The sequence below is a fragment of the Fringilla coelebs genome, assembly GCF_963513975.1.
Source record: "Fringilla coelebs genome assembly, chromosome: 24".
In the NCBI taxonomy this organism is placed as follows: domain Eukaryota; kingdom Metazoa; phylum Chordata; class Aves; order Passeriformes; family Fringillidae; genus Fringilla; species Fringilla coelebs.
In genome coordinates this window covers 2,113,616-2,130,619 of record NC_140050.1, presented here as the reverse complement: position 1 = coordinate 2,130,619, position 17,004 = coordinate 2,113,616, and the positions used below count along the sequence as shown (strand labels likewise).

General features: G+C 44.9%; 1 protein-coding gene across 4 annotated transcripts in view; it reads right to left on the bottom strand.

Moving 5' to 3' along the window:
• The window catches only part of LOC311162533 (excitatory amino acid transporter 4-like), a 38,936-nt gene extending 25,667 nt beyond the window's left edge, over window positions 1-13,269 (bottom strand). For 2 of the 4 annotated variants that reach the window (XM_084220931.1, XM_084220928.1), the window contains exon 1: window positions 12,878-13,269. The gene's annotated coding sequence lies outside the window, so the exon portion shown is untranslated. Of the gene's footprint in view, window positions 1-11,686; window positions 11,731-12,877 lie in introns of all 4 variants that reach the window. The other 2 variants (XM_084220929.1, XM_084220930.1) reach the window with 2 other exon arrangements.
• Between the last annotated feature and the right edge of the window lie 3,735 nt (window positions 13,270-17,004).

Here is a 17,004-nt window from a genome sequence, read left to right as displayed (position 1 = left end):
AAAAACACATATTGGAATGAGCTACCCAAGAAAATATTTTTATTCCAAAATTAATGTTTCTGGTTTTGGGGAATAGGTGTGCTCTGTCTGTACCACACACCAAAACCCTGCAGAAATGCAGTTGAGAGGCAGTCCAGCCACAGACGTACAGGGAGACTGATTGTGGTGGCCCAACCTGGTACATGGTTGATCTGCTGGCTCACATCAGCCATTGCTGAGGCAGTCCCAGAGAAAGGACATCTCCGATTCCTCATGCCCCTGCTTCTCACGTAGCTTGGCCAGAAGCTGCTCTTGCAGAAGGGCCCCAGACAGCACTGTCGGCGCTCCTGGGGGCTGATGACCTGTAGCAGAGCACTCCTATGCAGGACTAGTGCATTTCTAGTGCTACCCAGAGAGTGGCAGAGAAGCCGTGTATTTGGCCACCCCTCAAATGCTGTTCTATTCCTGGTTCCACCTCAGGCAGCAGTGTTTAGCTAACAGTGAATGGTTGTCCTTTCGACCTCCTATGCCTGAAGTCCAGCTTGGCTCCTAGAATCTCTCTTAATTCCTACCCTGGTTTTTAATCCCCTGGTTAGCACCCACAGGCTATTTTAAGCCATAAATTTGCAGTGACAAGTGCCTTAAACCTTCTCTTTTGGCAACTTTTTCCATATTTTGACTTGTACCTGTGGCAATTTCCAGGCAACTTTGAGTTATTAAATAGGACATAGAGCAGCAGCCTGAAGCTATGGAGAAGAGCTTTGCTTCTTCAGGATGGAGCTGCCTGATGCCCAGGCAGTCTTTCCAGGGTAGAGCAATCCTCGGGTACAAACCCCATGGTCAGCTAACTCTCCCAAGTCTCTCCTTGTTCTAGGAGTGCCAGGCACACTTGATCATCCACATGATGCTCTAAGTATCAACAATGGGTAAAAAGGAAACTCACAATGTCACCTTGTGAGAGGCAATGAGAAAAGACATGGCAACTGCACCTCTTGCCATGGAGTCACCTTCCAGAGGGTGTTCTGATGCTATCCTTGAACAGCTGCATGAAGATAAAGGAAGGGCTTGATGCGAAACAGCTTTCCAAAATCAGCCCCCTGGAAATTTCCTCCACTAAGCATCTTTCAAAATTATTTCTGCTACTTCCACAAGCAGACAAAAAATATTACATAGGGACAGGGCAATTTTGAACCCTTTCCATCCTTAGGTACGTTCTTGATCTGTAATGATGCTGTTTTCTCTAGTCCTAGAAATTGAAGCCAGACACAGGATGATAAAAAGGGGTACCTTTATATAAGGATCCTTAGGTGCGCAGTCTGTTAGGTGAAAAACGCTGAAGATGCTTGCCCCACGTAACCCGTGTACCATTTTTATAGATTCTGCAAATTAATATATCTGACTAGACCCCTGCAAATTAATATATCTGACTAGACCCCCCAATTAGAAGTACACTCCATTAAGTAATGTCCCCTAGTTGTAGCACTATCTAAATCCTCCTCCCTCAGATAAGGACCAGGCCCTGTTTATAAAAATATGTCTCGAAGAGCTGGTTTCAACCTTGGTTTCTAAGGAGAACCAAGACAGCATAAGGGTCCTGGGATTTGTTTTGTCTTTCTGTCGAGGAAAATATTGAAACTAAGTTACAATAATAGACTACAAAGCTACAAATAAATGAGTAAAGAATACAGAAAATATATAAAATAAAGAAAGGTATAAATCCAGACAGCATTAGTATCTCTGCCCAAATTGGAAAGACCCAGATCCTAAACAAGTGAAGTTCTGGACAAATGACTCTTGAGACAAATTTTGACAGAGGACTTGTGTGTCTAAAGGAGAGGTTTGCAGGTCCAACAGAGCAACTCCTTCTTTATTACCTCTACTTTTTAAGAAAGACTGATTTCTATTGGATCTTTAAAAAGCAAAACACCTATAAATGGGCTAAGAGTTGGCCCATAATAAGGTAAATCTCCCATCTGAGTCTCTGTTAGAATGCAGTTAGAATGTCCACTTTGGACACAATCTGCAGGAGGCATTGAGGCTGTGGGGCTGGGATACAAAACCACAAGTAGATGGTTGCATCCACTGTCCCATGGCTTTCCTGGCTTCCAGCAAGCACTTTGCATATCAGTCTTTTGAAAGTGCTTGATTTTTCTGAACTGCTGGAAAAAAACCCTTCAGGACCATGATGTAATGAATGGCAGGTAACTGTCACAGCCCTATCAGCTGAACATGTGGTGACTGGGAGGATGGATATGGACCATCCATACTTAGACCTGTCCTAGGACATGGATACTTTCTGCTGGAGTGTAAAAAGCCACTGGGATATTCCCTGCTGCTAATTGTCGTGGGGAAAGATGTGATTTCTTTTTGTGTTAAGCAATCCTTCAGCCCTCCCCTCCCTAGATTTTGCAATTCTATAGTCTTGTTCTCCTTGTTACAGTAACCTTAATTTGGGGGTTGGTATTAATTCTTTCTCCTGCATTGCTCACTGGCCCTGGGAACGGAGTCCAATTATGCAGCTGTGACCTTCATTACAAGTTAGCAGACTTTCTGCAAATGAACTTCCTTCATGTTTCACAGAGCTACTCAAATAATGGAATTTCCTTCCTATGGGAAATGCCAATCTCTCAACATCTATTTTTGCCCTATTTTTTAACAAAAAGTCAAAATTTCAACTCTTACCATACATGAAGCTTCTGAAAATTCATAAATGTAAAGAAATAGCTTGGTTTGGATCAGACTGATGTAAATCTACTCCTACCTGAGCTGTAGTTTTTCTTCATGTGAGTGTCTCTCAAAAATTTTTAACCTCATTTTTTATAGACTTCAAGGTCTCATGGTGCTTTGCAGTGTCCCTACGTAGCCAAGCTGCTATGGTGCATTTTCCTGGATGCAGCCTGGAGGGAGGAGCAAAGGCCAAGGAGAACAGGGCCCAGAGAGCTAAAAGAAAAAGAGCATGTGATGTTGTTCTCACTGACAGCACCTGCCAAGACATTTGGTTAGAATTTCTGATGGAACAACAAAACAAAGACAGTGAAGCTAAAAAACTGTATATCCAGTGACAAAAATTATTACCCCCAATTTTGCCTGGGTAGTTTCAATTGATGAGTGAGACAAAGTTTTGTGAATTTCTGAAGTTTCTGTCATTCTAAAGTGCCCTCATTTTCATCTTGGCTCTGCTGAGAGTAAGTGTGACTGAGGCATTTTAGCTATTTTGAATCCCAGCTCAGGCTCCCTGCTTCTTCCAGGTATACTGGGAAACTGGGAACTTGTGCTACACACTCCTAGGAGTTCTGCATTGGGAGTTTGTGTGCTTTGTTATGGTGTTTGTTTTTTTTTTTTTTTTAGCAATCCCTGAAAATCCCTATACAGGCACAGCCACTGCAAACTGCAGATTCATACAGTGGTTACTCTGATGCCTGACTTTTCAAAAACACCATTTTCTTCAAACATTTTGAGAAACTGCACTGCCACTGTAAAATAAACCCCCTGCTCTCATCCTGAGAGGTTCCCTGGTGGAAACTCACCTGATTCCCACAGCATGACAAGAGGGATGAGGAATAATTTTGATTTTCTTCCCTGCCCTAATCTACCTCTGACTCTTCCTCCCAGCCCAATGCTTGTCTGCTGCACTAAAAACTAGCAGTTGTTCTCCCTTGAACTACTTGAGACATGATTCAGGTTTGATGTCACAAACAAATTCTTTCTTAAAACCTTTTTATTATCACTTGCCTTATCGTATTTGTACATTTGTACATTCTACTGTATTTTGTGTTTTACCCATGACTTGGAAATGCAGCTTTCTTCCACTGCTTATGCTGCACAGAGACAATTCCAATGCCAATGCGGTACTGTCTTTTCCTTTCTTCCTTTCCATGATCAGGCTGCATCTCTCCTTCCTTCCCACCTCTGCTCTGCCTCTTGCAGCCTGTGGTTGGCCGTGCTTTCTACTACACAATTGCCCCCCCCAGGTTTAGCAGCTCTCTCCACTGCACTCTTGCAGTTTCAGTGCAGAATGGAGTTTCACTGAAAATGCCAACAGTCATCAGCTGCCTGGCTGAATATCAGCACAAGATTTATGTTCTTTGTCACAGTGGCTGGAAAGTCATTGTCTGTTTCAGCAACATGCCAGAGATGCCTTCTCTATGTGTTTTCGGCATTTTTAACTATTACATAACTCTTTATACCTATATGAGATTCTTCTTTATTACTCTAGTAAGTTTTCTTGCACTCATAAGTTTGGACAGCTGAATTCTACATGTGCCCAATTGCTCTGGCTGCTCTAAAGAGAGACATGCAATGCAATCTCACAAGCGAATTCATGGCGTTCAGAAGCATTTATCAGGGCCCATCTTTGTACACCCTTTGAAGCACTGTGAAGTACACTCTGCCAGAATGACGGGTGGCACGACTCCTATGGATTGCCCTTACAGATATATTATTTCTTCTTGAAACTCAGGCAAAATCTCCCAATAAAAGAATTTCATGCTATGGAGAAGAATAGATTTCACTACAGCACAAGTTGGATGTGCCTTGCCACAGAGGCAGAAGAAAGCAGTGTACATACGAAGACTGGCCCTTTCTCCAGACCATTATTTCAGAAAACCGCTATCTGCCCAGGAAGAGGCATTTCAGACCAGCATGTTACCTGAATACCCACAACAGAGTGACATGAATGCCATCTGACTTTATCCCTTCATGTCCTGCCTTGTCTGATCTCACTCCATTTGTTCTGAGTCATGCTTTCAAATAGTGAAGATCAAACCTTAGGTGTTTTTTTTTCCATGGTGTCCACGATATTGTTCAGTTTGAAAAAGCCTTCTGAGATCATCAAGTTCAGCCATTCCTCCAGCATTGCCAAGCGCACTACGAACCCCAAGTGCCACATCCACATGTCCTTTAAATCCCTGCAGGGATGGAGACTCCACCACTGCCCTGGGTAGCTGTGCTAGGGCTGGACAGCCCTTTCAGTGAAGAAATTTTTCCAGTCTAAAACTCACCTGGTACAGCTTGAGGCCATTTGCTACTGTCCTGTCCCTTGTTCCCTGGGAAGAGAGCCCAACCCCTACCTGGCTCCACTTTCCTGTGAGGGTGATGTAGAGAGTGGTTAGATCACCTTGAGCCTCCTTTTCTTCAGGCTGAGTCCCCCCCAGCTCCCTCAGCTACTCCTTATCAGCCTTGTGCTCCAGACCCTTCCCCAGCTCTGTTCCCTTCTCTAGACATGCTCCAGCCCTTCAGTGACTTTCTTGGGGTGAAGGGCCAAAAACTGACCCCAGGACTTGAGGTGGGGCCTCACCAGTGCCTAACACAGAGGGACAGTCACTGTCCTCATCCTGCAGGCCACACTGTGGCTGGTACAGGCCAGGTGCCATTGGCTCTCTTGGCCACCTGGGCACACCTGGGCTCATGTTCAGCCACTGTTGACCAGGACCACCAGGTCCTTCTCCACCAGGCAGCTTTTCAGCCACTCTGCCCCAAAGCTGGATTGTCCCATGGGGTTCTTGTGGCCCGGCCCTTTGCCTTGTTTGCCTTGGCTCATTGATCCCACCTGTCAAATTGCCTCTGCAGAGCATTCCTGCCCTCCAGCACATCAACATCCCACCCAGCTTGGTATCATCTGGGAAATGACTGAGGGTGTCCTTGATCCCCTCATCCAGATCATTGATGAAAATATTAAACAGGATTGAGCCTAAAACTAAGCCCTGGGGAACACCACTGGTCCCAGCTGTGACTCCATTCATCACTACTCTCTTGGTTCAGACGTCCGGACAGCTTTTACCACAAAGAGCACACCTGTCCAAGCCATGAGCAGACAGTTTCTCCAAAACACAGTGAGAAACAGTGTCAAAACCTTTATAAAGATTGAGGTGTACAACATGCACAGCTTTTCCCCATCCACTAAACAGGTCACCCTCTCAAAAAAGGAGGTCGAGCAGGACCTGCCTTTCATAAAACCATGCTGGCTGAGCCTGATCCCCTGGTTGTCCTACACATGCCATGTGACAACTTAAGATGATCTGCTTCATGACCTTCTCTGGCACTGACTGGCCTGTAGTTCACTGGATCCTCCTTCCAATCCTTCTTATATGTGTGCCTTACATTTGCTGAATTCCTGTGACCTAGGACCTCTCTGGCTGACCGGGAACTGCTGGTAAAACATGTGGCTTGATGAGCTCTTTCACCACCTCCTGCTGTATCCTTGGACTTGTGCTGGTCTAAGTGGCATAGCTGGTACAGGCCATTCACTCTTGGATTATAAGGTCTTGATTCTGCTCCCCATCTCTTTCTTCTAGTTCAGGCTAACCTGAGGACAATTGCTCTTGCTATTAAAGACTCGGGCAAAGAAGGCATTAAGTACTTTAGCTTCTTCCTCATCCTTTGTGGCAATGCTTCTTACCACATCCAATAAGGATGGAGATTCTCCTTGGCCTTCCTGTTGCTGATGGATCTATATAAACACTTTTTGTTATCCTTTACAGCATGGGACAGATTAATTTCTAGCTGGTCTTTGTCCCTTCTAACTTTCTCCCTGCCTAACCTCCCAACATCCTCATAGTCCTCCTGAGTTCCCTGCCCCTTTTTTCAGAGGTGATAAATGCTCTTTTCCTCCCAGAGTTCCAGCCAAATTTCTCTGCTCAGCCAGGCCAGTCTCTTCCTCACCAGCTTGTCTTTCAGCACATGGGGACAGCCTGTTCTTGTGCTTTGAAGAGTTCCTTCTTGAAAAGTGTCCAGCCTTCCTGGACCCCTCTGCCCCTCATGGCTGCTTCCCAAGGGGCTCTCAATCAGTCTCCTAAACAGACCCAAGTCTGCTCTCCAGAAGCCCAGGGTGACAGTTCTGCTGTCCTCCTTCCTTATTTCTCCAATATCAAAAACTCTGTCACTTCCTCATCGCTGTGTCCAGATGGCCTCAGCTGCCACGTCCCCCCCAGTCCATCTCTGCTCACAAGCAGCAGGTCCAGCAGGGCAGCTTCCCTGGTTGTCTCACTTTCCAGCTGTGTCAGGCAATTCTCTTCCACGCACTCCAGGAACCTCACAGACTCTTTTCTTTCCACTGTGTTGTATTTCCAGCAGACATCTGGTAAGCTGAAGTCCCACACAAAAACAAGAACCAGTGATTGTGGGGATTTTTCCAGCTGCTTATAGAATGTATTGTCTGCCTCTTCTTCCTGGTTGGTCATCTATGATGGTCATCTATGATGACTGACATTTCCCCTTAACCATAAACATAAGCATTCAACCTTATCATTGAGATGCCTTTATCAGCCCAAAATGCACACTGAAATGCACACATGATACAGGGCTATGACACTTTCATAAGTTTAGCATATTAGCATAGTTGAGGAGAATTCCTAGTTAGAAGTACAGTTAATGAAGTAATTCCCCCCTTGGTTTAGCCTCCTACTGAAGCCTCCCCTCTTGGTTCTAGGCCCACATTGTTTAAGTCTACATACACAGGAAAGCAGAAGAATGGCCTTGGTTCACTGAAGAAGTAAGATTAGAATAGGATTCCAGGCATGTGTCTGTTTTAACAGAGTACTGGAAAAGTACTGAAGTAAACTATAAAACTATATAACTATACAATACAACAGTAGTCTACAAAGCTATGAATATATGAAATATATATAAAAAGCAAAAGTCTTGTGGCATCAATTGCCATCATTAAGCTTGAGGCAGTCAAACCACTCCTTCACACACAGGTTTACTTTACCACAACAGTTTCCCTTTCTTGACTGTCCCTTCTGAGAAGTCTACAGCCACCCATTGCAGCACTCCAGTCATGTGAGTTATCCCACCATGCCTCTGTGATGGCAACTATGCCATAGTTTTTCAGCTGCACCATAGCTTCCAGCTCCTCCTGTTTGTTGTCCATGCTGTGGGTACTGGTGTAGGTACACATCAGTTGGCCTATCGATCCCACCATCTTTGTGCAGAGAGAAACCCTAATTCCTGTGTGACCATTCTCAGATGATTCCATGGTTTCTAACCCATCAATAACCCTTGCTTCTTTGCTGCCACCTCAATCTCCATCCCTTCCCCAAGCATGGAGATTACAGTCTGAAGGATCTCACTAGCACACCATCTCTCTGACATCGGCACAGTGCACCCAGACTTATCTCTAGTGAGTTTGGGTTATTCACCTTTGTCATTTTTCTCACTTTGTCTTTTCATTGCTCTGTTCCCTCCTCAGCAGCACTTTCCTGCTGCTCTTCCCTAACTCCTCAGCCTCCCTGCCACCACAGGTGGGTGATGATGAGGTAACAAAGAATGGTTAGAGAGAAGGGGATCCCACACAAGAATAAGAGCTGGGTTCTTAAAAAGCAAAGGTTATTGTGTTGGAAGCAATCACTCTGGAACAGCTTCTGGCTTGAGTAATGTTAGAAGGTCCTTGGTAACCCAAGAATCTTCAGTATAGAGTGATGTTATCCCATAGGACAACCATGGGAGTAGGAAGGCCAAAACTGGAAGAGCAGCTGTGTTGAGAGGAGCTACGTTTACACTATATTGTTTGAAGGCATTTTTTATGTAGCTAAGCCATTAAAAAAAAAAAAAGCAAATAATCACAATCACTGGCAGTAGCAGCAACACTCTTCTGAACAGTAGTGGACACTATTATTATTTGTTCTCAGCATGGCTTGTTTCTGTGGCTAAGACTCTGCAATAGAGCACCTTCATATACATCCTGTTCCATGCCAATAGACTGAAATGTCTGAACTAGCAATTAATTATTTCAGAGGAATAACTTACATGATTTTGCAACAACAGCATGTGACTTTCATTTGGGCATCCTCTATTGATAAGTTGCACAAACCAGACAATGTCACAAAGCCTTTCTGTTGCTTCCAGTAGCTTGGTCTGATACTGCTATGGGGTGTCTGCCTTCTCTGAGCTGGGAAAACAGGATGGAAAAGCTTCACTTCTGCTGCTCTGATAATATATTTGTCCAGATTTAACTTGGCCCATTTTCTTTGCCATTGTCCATATTGTATTACTATTGGCATTGTGCTCCTCTCCAACAGCACCCAATGCTGTGTATTTGTATATGTATTACAAGGACAAAAGGGACCATGTGTGATCATCTAATCTGACCTCCTTTTTCAGGACAGGAATAGCCCTGTGTTAATTAATTTTCTTTTAAGTAGAATATACTATTTTAAAGAAATTTTAGAACCTGCATTACTGTCTTCTGGTGGTCATGAATTCACCACAGTTTCAGGCAAATTATATAAGCCTGAGTCTACCTGACCCTGGAAATGATTCATAAGCACTATGAAGAAGCAGTCAACTGCTGCTGTGGAAGAGCTGAACTGAAGCTAATGGCAATGCTAATGGTAATGCTGATTATTGACACACCAAGAGGCTGTAGCTTGATCACCACAGATAGGCAAACACTCATGCATACAACACCTGCAGGCAGTCTTAGACACAAGGCAAATGAGGTCTGTTGTATGAAAGTCTTAATCAAGGTGGATGATCCTGCCGCTCTCACTGAGACAGCAGCACCTCCAAGTTTTTTCCAGACGCTCCCTCAAATCACCACTTCCCTCAGCATGGATTCACATGTTCCTCTTCATCTCCTTCCAAGTGAGATCTTAAACTACAGACTGAAGCGTTATGTTGACTTCTGGGGTTTGATTTTGCAATTTGGTTTCCATTCAATAACAGGGAGTCTACCCTGTTATTGAACGGGTTTCTGGAAGGAGAAGAATTAAAATCCATAAGATTTCAGAGAATGCAGACAGCTCTAGAGGAAATCTACCCCATCTGCTTTCCTTCATTGAATTGCAGAATCCCCTAAAACCATCTGCTTTCAACCATGCCTTGTGGACTTTGTATTTCATTCTCTGAGGTTTTGTCTAGAAAAACCACACTCCACCTTCCTCTTCTTCAGAGACTTTATTTCACTCCATTAATGACACTCTTCTGTCATGTTTCTTAGGCTCCTAATTTTGACAAAACATGTGTTCACCTTGGGGTAGAGCCTTGCCATAAGACCCCAAGTGGAGAACTTAAAGGTTCCCAGATCCAGCAGGAATCTCCAAGTCTTTCCCATTGTGGAAGGCTGTATCTCCTGGAAGCTGTATCAGAAAGATACAGGATCTCCTCTTTCAGACTGCAGGTGACTCTACGTGCATCTCCTTGCCAAACTGCTTTTGTCGTCAAATGGTATCTTATACCAAAGGCATATATAGCTATCTGCCTATCTTTGTATCTTGTCCTGTCAGCAAGATTTCTGACAAATCACTCTTTTATATATTAATATATTACCATATTAATGCAGTCTGAAGTCAATAAACCAGCTTTCAAATTAACAGTTGAACAGGTTCAGTTTAATCAGCTTTGCCCCTTCTGCTACATCTTTGAAGTATTACAGGGGAAAGCATGGCCATCTCTTCAAACAGTTCTCCAGGGCTGGTGTCTCAGGGATCGGTTTGCCCCCTTTGGTGTTACAGAAGGATTTGTTGAGCACACTTCACCCACTGAGACTGCACAGATCTGGTGCCTGGATCTCCCTGGCCCATGCAGGCAGCATGCACAGACAGTACTGGGCTGTGACTCAGAAGGTCTCCATAGATGGGAAGGGTGCTCCAAGCTGGCTGCCCTGCGCCAGCACACAGCACAGTCAGGTACAGGAAGTCACAGTATATGGGATCACTCCTGCCTCCAAACAAGCATCCTTTCCAAATTCCCACACAGCGAGTTTTCTCCCCATCCCCTCTCATGGGTCATAAAGCATGTGGGTCATGAGGTGGCCCCAGATGCCTGTAGGTGCTAAGCTGAGCTCAGGCAGGCATGTGGGTCTCAAGTCCTTGCTCAGAAATGCTTGGAATGGTGCTGTGCTGGCTGCAAGCTGTCAACAGAGGCAACACAAGCTATCTCACAGCTCATTACAGAAACTGAGCCAAAGGGAAGGCACGTTCCCAGCTTATCAGGCCACCTCCTCTGTGAGCTCTCTGATCTACTTTTCCAGTGATTGTTCCTGACCTAGGAGAAGCCCCTGAGAAATCTCACCGTTCATAGCCTGCAGCTAAATGGGCATCTGCAAGCATCGATGGTGGGGAGACGGCAGGATGGCACGCAAAGTCTGATTAACCAGATGGAAAATTCCACTCTTCTTCATCACAGCACACCATGCTGAAGAACTTGGGAAGCAAACAAGCATGTGTGTTTATCTGCTTGCCAGGCTGCTGCTCTGCTTTGGTCCCATGAATTGTGTACATTTGCCAGGATACATGCACTATCTGCTCAGCCCTCTTTTAGCACTGTGATAAGTGCCTCTGGAACAGTATCTTGCACACTTTGCTCTTCTTTGAAATATTTTTTTAGCACGGCTGACAGTCAATGCAGTGGGACATGAAGGGTGAGGCTCCAGCATGGGGACCAACAGAACAGACGTCTCCTTCAGCTCTGGCCATGCTGAGCACAAGAAACCTGTTCCCTGATGCTTGCAGTCCTTGCACCTCTGCTAAGTGATGAGCTCTGGACATCTCCTCATCCCAGGTTAACTCAAACCCTGCTACCTCGTGTAAAATTGGTCAAATTTACAGACTCTTCTTACTTAAAGACATGAATGATAAAGTGACTAATGAATGCCAGCCTTTCAAGAATTCAGGAATCCCGGCTGAAGGTCTGAAAACCTTTGTGTGCTCTCCCTTTCACTTATTTGCCCCTCTTTCCGGTGCTTTTCCACACACAAACACACTCTTACCTCTCTAATCTGCAGCTGTGCTCACAGCAGGTTCCTTTAGTTCCCTGTGAAGAGGTGAGAAAAGTGTGCGAGTGCCTGGGCAGAAAAGCCATGTGCTACAATGTCACTCAGGTCACCAGTGTACAGCCAGTGCTAACCAAGGGAAATGGACCCCATGGGAATTACACAGCTGTAAATCCTGGCAACTATGCTACACACCGTGAATGTACTATTGCTGGTTCCCTTGCAACACTATGCAATTAAATTATACAAAACCAGCAAATAAAATATTCATTATTAACATATAACATTATTTAGACTGTTCCCTCTAATGCTCCTACACCATGGAGCGTCTCACTTGCTAATGGCCACTAGGCACCCGCTGCCTCTGATCACAGCAGGCAAGAGAAAATGCAGAGCAAGTGCCTCCACGAACGATTCCGATCCCGGGGGGGGGGGTCGGGATCCACCTTGAAGCAGAAACATGCTTAGGCACTGCCAAGAAGGGGAACGAGCCTCAGGAAAGACGTGTTCTCTGACGGATCTTATTTAGGTACACAGTAAGAAGGTTATTTAGTAAGACTTCAATTCCATTATATGCTTTCCTTGGATGAGGTTTTATATGCATATAAGTTTCATCTACATGTTTAAAACATTGTCTCAAAAACCACTTGATGGGGAGGTCTGTTAGCACTTTCCAAGTCAAATAATTTAAAATGTAGTGTCAGAATTGAAGAAGTTGTGCTTGCTCAGTCTAACCAACCAGGCATCGAGCACAAAAAAATTACATACTGAGTTCTGATTAAAATATATATTTAGTATATATATATTTAGTATAGCTGTCAGAGAAAATGTAGAAGACTGATAGAGAGCAGTGACACAGCCAATATATTGCCTTAGGCAGTTCAGCTCCTTTACAGCCCAAGAGCAAAGCTGCTTCTTGAAGGTCAGAAGTGTATGAACGTCTGTTCACAAAAGCTGGATTCATGTAAAATCTGTAAGGACAAATTATATTAGTGATACCTCTTCCCCTCTTCCTGTGATGGTGGGAAATGCACTAGATCTCTGAAAGCCAGAAATAAAAAAGGGTATTTTTGATCCTTTCAAGTCCCCTAAAATCTTTAATGATTCCCTGGATCGGGAATCCCGCCCACATTTGGGATCTCCTGTATGATTAACAAAGTCTTCATGCAAAATTGAGCAGAGTATTACCTTTACAGGGTGCTCACCATATCTTCAAATGTAGACCTGGAGTAAAGCTTGTGGAGGGCTCGGGGGGAGGGGGTAGTTCAGGCTCTTTCAGGAACCAAGTTCTGCCTGCTAAAGTCGAATGACAGGCTCTGCCCACTTCCAACTGCAGGGTAACGCTAGGCACCTAGCTTTTGAAGATGGAAAGAAAGCCCTTGGAGAGGAGGGGTTGGCCACAAGCATCACATCCACAGCTCGTTCCTTATTCCTTCTTTGTGCCCGTGACTTCCGCTGCCCCCAGCGAGCGAGGCCGTGTTCCCCGCCGGGGCCGCTGCCCAGGGCCGTGCGCCGGTGCGGGCGGCGGGGGCCGGATGCGCCCCGGGGCTCTGCGGAGAGCGGAGCGGTGCAGCCGGCACTCGGAGGGCTCCGGGAAATGCCGGGCACAGCGCCTGGGCTTCCACCGGCTGCAGCGGCAGGACACAAACACAAGCCAGGAGGCCTTGATAGGGAAAATGTGTGCTAATGTCTTTTCAAACAATTCCATGGGTTGACGTCTTTGAAATGGGTGTTAATTCTCCCCTAACTTCAAGCAGCAGGTTTGTTATGGAGACCAGACAGCCCAACTCCTGAAACAGACAAGTGGGGGACTCAGCACAAGCCTGAACTTAGGAACTTTGGGGTAAAATGACACTTTGAAGGGGGAATATGCGATAGGCAGTTCGAGAAGGCTCCACCTTCCTAGTACTTCAGACAACGGGGAAAGGAAGACGGCAACATGAGGCCGGGAGTTTGGGATAAAAAAGGCTGCGCCCTCAAAAATTTCGAGAGAGACCCCACGGGGATATGTCCCAGTGGACTCTCTCCTTTTTTTCTTTGAATAAAGTTGCAGGACTCTTCTGTCTCCTTTGTGTACACCAGCTTCTCATAGTGAGATTTTACACACAGTTGCTTCTCTGCCAATTTGGAGGAACAGTTTCCGCACACCTGACTGTGGGTGAAAGCCAGTGAAACAATCTGCCATGTTACTCTGCACTTTTCATATCCTGCCTTCACTATTACAGCCATATCATTTTGCAGCCTTCCTACCTCCATCAGGACCACACTATTAGCGAGGAAGGAATGGCTCATTGGCTCAATTCAGCAGTTTTGTATTTCTAATTATTTTAGGCCAGTGAGGTACAAAGCAGTCAGTAATGCTGCTTTGCAGAGAACAATACCTGAGGAAGGTCCACCACTGCCCTGCATCTTAGATGCCTAATTTTCCACTTGAAACATTTCCTTTCTGGCTATACAAATATACAAGTATCAATAGCATGGGCTGGCTGTCATACACACATTTGTTGTGGCTCAGATCTGCTGGAAGCTGATGGATCTCATCAGCAGAATGGCAACAATAATCAGAATAAGCTTTATAGAAAATGCTCACTTATTCTGCTTAAAAACATCAAAAGTTTGCTGGATACTGATACTGGATTTGTACAATGTTGCTATGAAAGTCTGTGTACGTTTTTTTAGCAAAGCTGAGGAGGGAGGCTGATAGTACATTTTGAGTGTTTGAGTGTGTTTACATCAAACTTTAAAAGTCCTGAAAGCTTTTTTTTTTTTTTTTTTAATTAAAAATGAGCAGCAAAAGTTTTCCCTTTGGGTTTTGTTTACATCAAAATTCATGTTTTCATGTTTCAGGAAACTTTTTGTTGCACAGAGACAGTTGCCTCTTCTGCATAAATCTCACATCTGAAAATTTCTGTTGTACCCCCTAGCACTTTCTCATTTCTAGTTTGCACATGAGCACTTAGCTTAGAAAAATGGTAACTCACTTTCCTTTAATCTGAAATGGCACCCAGCAAACATGATGCAGAAGGAAACAGACCATGGTTCACATCCAGCATGGGAAGTGACCCCCATCCATGTGTGGCAATGGGAGCAAGGAATGTGACTGCTATGGGCACGGATATGCAAAGCATGTAACAATGTGGGTATTTGTGATATTTACTGAACTGCAGAGATCAAGGTATTTTTGCTGGAGAATCAGTCATTATGGTTACAAACACTCCCCCCACTCTTAGTCCCAGACAGGAATGCAAAATGCTGTGCTGTCTAACCCTGCAGCTTCTCCCCTAGGGAAGCCTATTCCATCTTTTAGAGCCTTTTGGAAACTTCAGGGGAGCTAAGGGGCTTTTGGTGCTGAGGAGATTCCGTTCAATGACCCCTCTGCTTATACTGGCAGACCCCTCTTCAAGGGCAAGTTGCAGGGGACTGTCCAGTTCAGCTCCCTGTAATGTGCTGTTTTCTGGCAGACGTGGCAAATGCAGCATTCCTGGTTTCTTAAGTTTCCAGTACAGGAGCACAGGATATAAACTGGCCAGGAATATTTGGTGCCATCCAGTCTGAGTGGTGCAAGGTGCCTGCATTATTCCAGGTGGCATGTTGCTGATATGCCTCTGCTTGGCCACAGAGTAAAGTTAATAAAGTTTTAGACGCAGGGAGCAGGAGCTGGTCCCAATTTGTCAGTGAGACTGGTGTTGTTGCTTGTCTGTATCACTGCAGGATTTTCATTACTGACCATATTCCTTTCCTGTACAGCTCTGACATGCTGATATCCCCCCATTGCATCTCCAGCATGACATCTCTTGCACACTGCCTACTGTGTAATCTTCCTGAAGATAAGATGTGCTGGTGTAAGTGGTGGCAAGAGCAGTGTCAAGGTAGACTTCTGAAAAGTTATCTGGGCTCTCTGCACTTGCCTTCTCCAGTGGCCATAAAGAAAATTTATATGAGAAATTAGGGTGGGCATGCTGCCATCCTGATACCTTGGGATCTTCCCCACACCCTGACCTCAGCATTTCCAGCACCCTGACCCTTCATGCATCCTGGTGTGAGAGCATGTGTATAGCCTGTCCGCTTTGGCTGAGCAGAAAGCTGCTGTGTCCATGCCTAATGCCCCAGAGGCTAAGCCTGCCATGGTGTTAACCCAGGAAGAAGGTGCTTGAATTCATACTGGACAAGCAGAAACACATGGGAAGCCTGTGCTGAATTGCAGCTGCTCAGGAAGGGTCCTGAGAGGGGTCAGGGTTGCTCTAGTTCATGGCTAACATAGGTCTAGTGCCATTGTTGACAAAGGTGTAGTGAGTGCCCTGCTCAGCATGGCCAGAGGAAGAAATACTGTTCCTGAGATGGAGCCATAGCTGAATATGCAGATCCCCATTCTTAGTCAGATGGCTTCATTTGTGTGCCTCATGCCCTGCTTGCTTCAGATGTTTCTCTGCCATCTCAAGTCTAAAAAGATGCCATTTCGAATAAAAGATGGAATTCAATACTCAGGGATTTCCCAAGAATATATTCTAACTGCCTAATCACAAACTTGTGGCAAAAGTCACACTGGATAACCCAAACTAGCAACACCCTTTGGGACAGACACTGATCATGAGGCACATGACAACCAACCCCCAAAACTTTTATTTCCTCCTTAATTTTGTAATACATGTTATAAAGTAAGTCATGCTTAAGGGGGGAATGTATAAAATAAAAATTGTAAAAAGATTCTAACATCCAACAAGTCTCTAACCATAAGCAACCAGAAGATAGATGACTACATTGGAATTAAGAAACTCCTGGTGGCAGCAGGAGAACAATGCCTTGTTTACTAACAAAAGAACCGTGGCCAGCGCAGAGATGGGCTTCCTCCGGAGCCATCAGGGAACACCAAGGGTGATCATCTCTTGGTAGATACCATCAATCAAGACGAAGTGCCAAGGAACATACATCTGAATACCGACTTCCCCTGACGTGATCCTCGCCTGCCACTACTCAGGAAACAGTGATTGTCCAGCCCTGCACAGTGAAAGAAACCTTCATACATATGCGGGGTTACAGAAGAAATCGAAATCGGGGCACCTCTGCCTCAGGCATGAAAAACTGTATAAAACAGCCTCACTGGAAATGGAGGGAGATCCTCCGATGTGATAGAGGTTGGATATAGGTTCACCCAGCGCAGTTCCTGGGCTTGACACTATCTTTTTGACTGTGGTTTTTGAGGACTGTACTTTGGTCGTGAAAATAAAATATTTCACATTTAATAATTTGGATTTCTGGCTGATCATTTATAACAATATACACCACAGTTTTAAATGTTCAGAGTCTGTAATTCCAAT